The following is a 9229-nucleotide window of genomic DNA, read 5'->3' on the forward strand; positions in this document are numbered from 1 at the left end:
CAGTTGCACGTTATTTCCTGCCCTGTGAGAGGTCATGGGGAGAGGATGGCCCCTACCTGCCACAGCCAAGCTTTGGCCCAGAGAGTCCCTCCTAATCACTGAACAGATACTGGTTGAGGATCTGCCTTCTAGAAGGGAGAGGTAGATAATAAACGATAAGCTTAATACATAAGTTATGTAGTAGGTTAAAGGTCACATGTATTCCGGGGGAAGAAAGGAACAGGGAAGGGAAAATGAGAGGAAGGGCGTGGGGACAGGTTGTACATTAAATGGATCAGTCAACATGGACCTCACTGAGAGACTGAATGAGACTGAAGGCTGGAGTCAGTCAGAAATCCGAGCAGAGACCATTCCAGATGGAGGGAACTGCTTGACGAGGCTCTGAGATGAGAGCGGGCCCAGCATGTTTGCAGGCGCCTCCTCGGTACAGACACCTGGTCTACTCCTTGACCCCTGGTTCTGATTCCAGGCATCTGCTGGCAGCCAGGGGAGGGCCCGGGCCTTGCTCGTGATAGTCCAAGCCCGTCCACGTCTAGTCGCTGAGGCCCTGCCTCCCTGACCTGCCCAGATGTCTCCGTCTCACCCACTCCTGCAGGGAGGCCCCCCAGGGTGAGCTACACTCCAAGATGTGCATCTCTGCTATTTCCCACCCTGTGCTTACACCCTGGTCAGCCTGTGGGGTTAGACTTCCTCCTCCAGTTGCAATGGCGCCTCATCCCTCTTGCGTCCTCAGGTCCAGCAGGGGGTCCTACTGCAGTGGTCCGTGCACCGACCTCTCCTCGGCCGCTGTGGTGAACCAGGTCATCCTGAGCATGTGCAGCCAGCTCTCCCCAGTCACAGCTCAGTGGCCACTGGTGGGTGGGCTGGGGTAGCCTTAGAAAGGGAGGGCTGCACGGGTAGTGAGTAGACAGCGGAGGGGTGGGTGGAGAAGTGTGTGGACAGACGGATGAAGGACAGACAGGCAGGTCACAGATGAGAAAACAGCCCTATCCTTTCCCAAAAACCATTCTGAAGAGGAATGTTCTTTCATCCCCAAAGCACTGTTGTTTCCAGAAGCTCCACCCCCACTAATGCAGGCCCCTCAGGTTCCAGCCCTGAGTCCCAGACTCACACACAGTGACCAGTGACGTCACCCACCTCCCCGCACCATTGGTTGTGGAGATGCAGACGCTTCCCACATACTCCCCAAGGGTCTTAGTGCCGACTGAGGGGGGCCAGGCGTTTTCAAATCTTCTCTAACAATAGAATTATTTCTTCAAGTGAAAACTCATGAAGAGCTCCAGGAGACAAAACAGAGACGTGAAAATGGTCTAACTGAAGTGTAAATAAAGCACATTCTGGAGCACCAACCCTTACTCCACCCAGCCTACCCCTTTGCCCTGGATTCCACAAAGCACCCTTCACAAACCAGCCAACAGGCCCAAGGGCTCCAGGAGCAGTGAGAGCTGTAGCAGCCCGTGGCGGCCCGCGGCTCACAGCTTGGAGCAGAGTTACAGGAGGCGGCGTGTGGGAGAGAGAGAATGTGTGTGTGAGAGAATGTGTGTGTGAGAGAGAATGTGTGTGAGAGAGAGAATGTGCGTGAGAGAGAGAATGTGTGTGAGAGAGAATGTGTGTGAGAGAGAATGTGTGACAGAGAGAATGTGTGTGAGAGAGAGAATGTGTGTGTGAGAGAGAATGTGTGTGAGAGAGAGAATGTGTGTGAGAGAGAGAATGTGTGTGAGAGAGAGAGAATGTGCGTGGAGAGAGAATGTGTGTGTGAATGTAGTAAGAGAGAGAATGTATAGAGAGAAATTGTGTGAGAGAATGTGTGTGTGAGAGAGAATGTGTGTGAGAGAGAGAATGTGTGTGAGAGAGAATGTGTGTGAGAGAGAATGTGTGTGTGAGAGAATGTGCGTGAGAGAGAATGTGTGTGAGAGAGAGAATGTGTGTGAGAGAGAATGTGTGTGTGAGAGAGAATGTGCGTGAGAGAGAGAATGTGTGTGAGAGAGAGAATGTGCGTGAGAGAGAGGATGTGCGTGAGAGAGAGAATGTGTATGCGAATGTGCGTGGCCGTGTGTGACTGTGTGTGAATGTGGAAGTGTACGTGTGAGTGTGTGTGTGTGAAAGAATGTGTATGAGTGTGTGGCTATGAGTGTGAAAAGGTGTGTGAGCATGAGAGAATGGATGAAAGTGTGCGTGTGAAAAGGTGAGTGTGGGTGGGAGAGGTGGTGCGTGGGAGTGTTTAAGAGAGAATGTGAGTGTGAGTGTGAACGGGTGCACGTGTGTGTGTGTGTGTGAGTGAGTGTGAGTGTGGGGGGGGTGATCAGATCTCAGTATATTACTTAGCTCTACACGGTTAAACACACAGGCCACAGTCGTAGCCACTTCACCGAACGGCCATAAAACTGAAAGATAAATAGGAAATCCCTAACTTGCAGGGATTTTTCAGCGGAGGGAGTGGTGCAATAAAGTGCTCTCTGCACCTCGTCAAACTAAGTCAAACCCCAGGGGAGTGGGCAAACAGAGAAAAAGGACTGGTTTTTTCCCCCTCGGTTGCCCCATAAAACCTTCTCCAAGGCCGAGGGGCCAGCTCCGAGGCCCGGGTCAAGGACCGGTGTCCAGGGCCGGAGGACACGGGGCCTCCTGGAACCGGCCCCCCGGTGAGGAGCGGTGCCCAGCGGGATCTTCTGTGGGCCTCAGGCCAGCACCTGGGGAGGAGGGGCCCCCCCGCTGGTCGCTCAGCGTCCCGCACGGGGTTGAGCCCAGGCCTTGGGCGCCGGGCACCCGGAGCCCCCCACACCCGGGGTGCTGCGAGCCAGGAGCCCAGGGCGTCCCGTGCCCACCCCACGTAGCACCTCCTTCTCCCTCAGGGCCACCAGGACTTCATCCACCGGCAAAAGAAAGAGCCCAAGCACGTGCCAGGGACCACCCGCCGAGCGGCCAGCCGTGGGGTGCCCCCGGCCCTCGCTGCAGCGCACGCCCCTGCACGGGGACATCTCGCACGCCGGGTGCTTATCCAGAAACACGCCTCACTGAACTGGAACCACGAGGAGATTCGAATCCTAATTCCATTCGGGGGGGTCGGGAGAGGCTGGGGTCAACCCCCCATCGACCAGGCCGGCCGTACAGCCCCACAGCCAGCTCCCATCGCGTGGGGCCCGGGACGGAGCCAGCCCTCAACAGCCAGCCGGGGGGTGGGGGGGGGCAAACCCTGCTAGGACGGGGGCCACAGGCGCACAGGTCCCCCCTCGCTCGCTCTGGTCCCCTGGTGCCTGCTTTCCAAACGACCTGCTCCGGGACTCCTCTCCCACGAGACGGGTCCCCAGGTCCGCCCGCCCCGGCCGCGCTCTCCCTCATCAGCCTCCCAGAGGAGCTGTGTCCACGGAACAGCCGCACAAAACACTTTCTCTGCCCCCACGAAAGAAAAGGCCCCGGATTTAGGAGGCTGTCAGCCGCAGCCAGGGTGCGCTGCAAGCAGATCCGGGGGCTTCTCCTGCCCCACTTGGCCCCGGGCCACCTCTCAGGGGAGTCACTGCTGCTCCTTCCCTGGCCTCCCGAGCGCCGCCTCTGGCCTGGGGTCCCCGGGGCCTGGACACGAGCGGGGGGCCTGGAGGTGCAGCAGAGCCAGGGCTCTCGGTGAGCAAGGACAGGAGAACGGCCCGAGACAGGAAATCAGCGGGACCAGGAAAGGGGGGGTGAGAGGAAGGAGTAATAGTTTATTTTAAAGATAGCAGGAGAGCGGCGAAGAAGTGATAAGGCGACATTCTTCGGAGCAGCTACAAACGCCAGGCCCTAGGGCAGACGTCGAGCGCCTTCCGGAGCGGCTCCGGAGCAAGGCTCTTCACGCCCATTTGACAGATGAGGGAACGGAGGCTGGGACAGGGTAAGACGCTTGCCCACGGTCACGCAGCTGGTAAGTTCCAACCCTGGCGCTGAGACCACGGAGAGACTCGGTGGACCCGCTGGCGATACGAAGACAGGAGCAGAGGGCCACCGAGGCCTGAACTTCCTGGTCCCGCTGAGTGTGCGAGGCCCCTGTCCCCGCGGACACAGGAGGAGGACAAAGCAAAGGACGCCCGACATCACGTGGCCGGCCAGGCCCCAAGGTCCAGGAGTCACGGGGCTGAGGTTGCAGGTGTTGCTCGGCGTCCAGGGCACAGTGGGCCTCCACTCGATGACGTACCGTGTCCAGCCAAGGGCTGAATGTGCCCACAGTCCTCCTGTTTGCGCTTCGTGACAATGAATTTGCTGAGCTCTCGTTCGGTCTCGCTGGGAGAGCTGAATTTCTCACAACCACCCCCCCCACCTCACCCACGTCACGCAGAATGTGCAGACGCTGTCGGCAGCAGAGCCAGGGGGCGGGGTGAGGGGAGCGCCCGGGACCCCAGCTGCCGCTCGGCCCCTGGAGCTAGTGCGTGGCCGGGCATCACGCGAAGACCCCCCTCCCCGTCTAAAATGTTTAAAATTGACTGGAAATCCGTCCCCTCCCCAGGGGTCCCAGGGCGGCTCCCGAGGCACAGGTGAGAGGGTCGCAGGACTGTGAATCCCGTCACCCCTTTCTCTGGAGGAGCAGGGGCAGGGACCGACCCCAGGGAGCCATTCTCAGAGCAGACGGGCTTCTGTCCATCAGGAGCAGCCCCGGAGCTGGCCTGTCCAGGGGAGCCCCAGTTCAGTGTCTCAGAGTCCTCGACGGCTCGGCCACCTACCCTATGGGGGTTCTGGGAGGGGGGGATCCAGGGGAGTAAACCCGCCACAAAACAGTTATCTCTCATGGGGTCTGACATTTGGGGTACAACGGTCATGCCCCTCTTTTAAAAGCCATGGGGCTGACACTTGTCATCGGATTTGAAAAAAAGAAATCTGCCCCCAGGTGTGTCCTAAATAGAGACATAAACACCCTCACTGTCTCTCAGGAACGCTCTCCGTGTCCAGTTAAGGACTAGGCTCCTCAAGAGGTTAAGAAGCGCCGCCTATCCCCTCGAGATTTTTTTTTTTTTTTAAGTGTGAGAACATCCAGAAACCACCGTGGTTCCAATTTCTACTTGGCAAGTAGGGGCAGCAAGTTTTCAAAGGAAAAATGTGTCACATTCAAACTGCCTTTCCCGAGACGCCCGGGTGGCTCAGCGGTTGAGCGTCTGCCTTCGGCTCAGGGCGTGACCCCGGGGTCCTGGGATCGAGTCCTGCATCGGGCTCCCCGGATGGAGCCTCCCTCTCCCTCTGCCTGTGTCTCTGCCTCTCTCTCGGTGACTCTCATGAATAAATAAAATCTTTAAAAACAAAAGCAAAAAAACACCTGCCTTTCCCTCCCTCCTCACTAACTGCTCCTACTAACTGCTCTCCTGGGACCTCCTGGGACCCACTCCCTCGGGCACAGATTGGGAGGTGCTCAGACCACCCACCCAGCAGACCCTGTGCTCCTTCCCGCCACGGGCAAAGCCAACGCCCAGCAGGGAGCCGTTTGATAAATGTCGATGAAAGCCTGCTCTGGCCTGGGGTAAAGCGTTCACTGTCTGCGGCCTCCCTGCCCCCCTTTAGAGAGGGGACAACCCGCATCAGGACAGCCCAGGCCTGGATTTCCACCCACCACCCACCTGCTGTGTGAGAAAAAAAAGACACCTATCTAAAATTCTGATTTTTGTCTACTTTACCTTAATGGTGTGCAATTTTACATAAATGTTGTGGGCATACAAAGGCAGGAGACAAAGCACATATATAATTGGTGTCTCTGCACATCACGCTTTGGTTTAGAATTTGTGTTAAAGGGAGCTGGACTGTCCTTACCAGGTATTAATAGCCTAACAGGAGGGGGAGGCTCCCCGTGGAGGATCCAGGGGGCAAGATTTTTGTATCCGTAATAGGGTAAGGGCCGACGAATGTGCTTTAGAGGGGATGCTGGAGCGGATTTCATCAACTCCTCCATTAAAAAGTCTCAAAAACGTATTTAAAAAAAAAAAAAAACACTTACTTTTAGGAGTAAAGACTCCTTTACTTACCCTGGCTATGCCTGAAAAGGATCAATTTCATCGAAAATGACGGATCTGTTGTTCTAGAACCTGCAGGTGCCCAGGTGCCGCAGGTGTGAGATGCATGGGATGAGGTCCCCCACGCAAACAGGCAGAAACACAAAGAAGTATCGGGGGAGACTCGGGGGACGTTCTCAAGAGCGGAAGGTGTCCTCCCACGGCAGCCTTGCTGCTCCGCCCCAGGACCCGTCCCATCCCACAACACGACCCCGTCACGCTCACGTTCTCCAGCCACACACGAGGCGCCTTCTCAAGACCACGGGGCTCTTTCTAGACCCGGTTAACCTTCCAAGGTAGAGGCGGGGCCCAGAGAAGAGGTGAACCCAGGAATCTCGAGGGGTCCCAAACCGAGGCCACACCTCACTCACACCGCGAGTCCACGGGGCGAGGGGCCACACACGCTCCGCATCTTGGGACCCAGCCTCATCAACCTGTGGCTTCCAGGCAGGTCTTCGGGACGGTGAGAAGAGTGGAGAGCACGTCAGCGCTGCCCGGCGCCCTTTCTAGGCGCTTCCCTCAGGCTGACCTGCCTTCTGCTCCCGCTTGCTCCTCACCCTCGGTGGGCATCCTCCACGCCCGCTGCCCTTCTGCCCACAGGCTGCTCTCCACGGCCTGCGAGCAGGCCCCTGCCGCCGCGGGCTCTTCTGGCACATGCCCATCCCTGGCTGGACGGAAAACGCTTAGGACAGACGCGGGCCCTCCCAGCCCTGACGCGCTCCTCCCAGAGCCCGCAGGCCCTTCGTCCAGCCTCCGCAGCCGGCGAGTACTCACCTGCTGCACCTGCCCCCAGAGCCTGTAGGGAGCGGTTCAAGCCGGAGGCTCACACGCCAGCTAGCCGGGCAGGTGAGACAGCGAGCGCCCTTCTCTGCGCGGAGCTGCTGGGGTCCCGCCGCGCCGGCACGCAGGCCCGAAGGCTCCAGGACCTGCGAGCTCACAGACCTCTCCTGCGGCTCCGTGTCCATCCCTGGCCCCGTGCACCTGGAGAGCTCTTCTCGGAGACGTGTCACCCGGTACATTCATTTTCTGTTGCTGTTCTCACAAAGTGCCACAGACTTGATGGCTTAAAACAAGACAAATTTCGTATCTTACAGTTCTGGAGGCCAGAAGCCTAACATGAGTCTCACCGGGCTAAAATCAAGGTGTTTGCAGGACCACGTTCTTTCTGGAGCTTCCAGGGCACAGTCTGTCCCCTTGGCTTTTCCAGCGTCTGGAGGCCGCCCAGGTTCCTGGGCTCCTGGCCCCTCCTGCCATCAAAGCCGGCAACGGCCCGCTGGGTCTCTCACATCATCGTTCCAAGTGACTCTGCCACCGTGAGGACATGGGGCCCATCTGGGTAATCGGGGATCTTCCCCCGAATCCCAGTACCTAGACTTAATCCCGCCTGTGCCCTGTTCACAGGTTCTCGAGGGTAGCACGTTGAGGGCCTTCATTATTCTGCCCACCGCACTCGAGGGCAGGCATTCCCCTGGGACGTGCTGTGACTCCAGAGACTCCCATGCTCTCGGCCAGCTTGGTGGCCTGGGGTGGGGGGGACAGAGGGGGACACCCATGTGTCATCTTTGTGATCACTGAGCAGCACCCACCGGCAGCCATGGGTTTAAGGACCCGGGAAAGGACCTTCCCAGGAACTGGGGCTCCCATTTGGAACAGACAGACAGACAGGGGACTGGCCTTCTTCTGTGGGAAGTTTGCTCCAGGAGGCAGCGTTTCTGCCGCTCCGTGGATCACACAAGGGAAACAGCTGGAAGGGATGGGTTTGAGGAGTGGCCACGGCCCCCATGCTCCGTGTATACTCCTCAGGCAGCGAGGACACCCTGGGGACCTGGGTGAGGATCTCTGAGGCCAGGGGGAGCCGCAGTGGGAAGTGCTGAGCCCCGGGCAAGCACAGGGAGTCTCCAAGACACCAGCGCCTTTGTCAGATTGACAGTGGAACAGACTCCTGCCGCAGACCCTGGGGGGGTGGGGGGGGTGCGGCGGGCAGGGGCAGGCACTGTGGGGTGAGAGCTGCCCTCTGCCCTCCGCGGGGATGGAGGCCACAAGCCAGGGAAGCTCTCAGGGCATGGGGGCGGGAGGGGGCACTGATGCTCAGTGTCCGCAGGCCTGGCTCCTGCCCTGGAGTGCCTGCTCCCCTGAACACGCAGACATCCTTTATCATTTCAAAACCCCAGAAATCAAGAATCATGCAACCCTAGGACGGGATGGCACCCTGAAGTCTCATCCCGTCTGCCACACCTGCCACAGGAAGGCACCATCAACTCCTTTCCAGAAGCCTAGAGGTCGGCCAAGTCCACTGGGCAGGCAAGGGTGGCGTGTGGCTGGCAGCCCTGCTCCCCCTCCTCCCCGATGACCACGTGCGACAGGCAGGGCCAGAGGTGGGGTCTTCCCGGGACCTGCCAGCCTCCTCTCCAGCTTCAGGAGCCGGGGCGGTGGGGGCAGCACGGTGCGGGGTGGGGGTGCTCAGGCTGCAGGCATCGGGAGCCCACGGGCCTGCACCCTCATTCCTGGCTCGGCCACCCTCTCTGGCCGCACAGCCTCCTTAGCCTCCCTGAGCCTCTCTTCCCCCGGGGAGACTGGAGTGGGATGAGCCCCACCACCGAGGAGCCAGGGTTTCCCAGAGCCCCCCCGCCCTCACCTTTCTCCCCCTCCTTACCAAGCACGAGGCAAGCCAGACTGACTTTCCTGATCGGCCTCACTAATTTCCCGACCCGGCGGCCCCCGAAAGTCAAACGCTTTGTTGTTCAGCCACGGTCCGAGCTTCCTGAGGTCCTCCCGTGGGGCCGCATACCACGGGGCGGGTGAGGAGTGGGGTCAGCCCCAGGGACCCAGCAGCCCTGGCCCATTGTGGTGGCGCAGACAGTTTAATTATTAACCCTTTCTCCACCGCGGCCAGCCTCCCACGCACATTCATGAGATACTAACCCCTTCAGCCCGGGCCACATAACTCGGCGCCCACGTTACAAGCCGCCCCGCATGCCTGGGCTCTGAGTCACTCGCCAGCGCGGTGTTTAGCGCCTTCGCAGGGTGATTTATCATCGGGAATCACGGACGCCCCACCTGTCAACGGCTCCCGCGCCAGTGCCACTTCCCTGGCCTCCCGCGGCTGCCGCAGCCCCGGCGGCCTCTGTTCCTCTCGGGCCTGGCCTCCGCCCCAGATGCTGCGGTTCCCCGTGGGCACCCCAGGTCCCCCTCCCCCCTGGGACGACAGCCTGCAGCCACCGCCCCTGACA

General features: G+C 59.4%; 1 long non-coding RNA gene across 2 annotated transcripts in view; it reads right to left on the reverse strand.

Annotated features, from left to right (window-relative positions):
* LOC129511067 (uncharacterized) overlaps window positions 1-8832 on the reverse strand; it is a 41703-nt gene extending 32871 nt beyond the window's left edge. For both annotated transcript variants that reach the window (XR_008664744.1, XR_008664743.1), the window contains exons 1-2: window positions 8653-8832; window positions 6774-7062 (exon numbers count right to left, since the gene is read on the reverse strand). This is a non-coding gene — a long non-coding RNA (uncharacterized LOC129511067). The remainder of the gene's footprint in view (window positions 1-6773; window positions 7063-8652) is intronic.
* Window positions 8833-9229: the final 397 nt, after the last annotated feature.

The sequence above is a fragment of the Nyctereutes procyonoides genome, unplaced genomic scaffold (assembly GCF_905146905.1).
Source record: "Nyctereutes procyonoides isolate TBG_1078 unplaced genomic scaffold, NYPRO_anot_genome, whole genome shotgun sequence".
Classification (NCBI taxonomy): domain Eukaryota; kingdom Metazoa; phylum Chordata; class Mammalia; order Carnivora; family Canidae; genus Nyctereutes; species Nyctereutes procyonoides.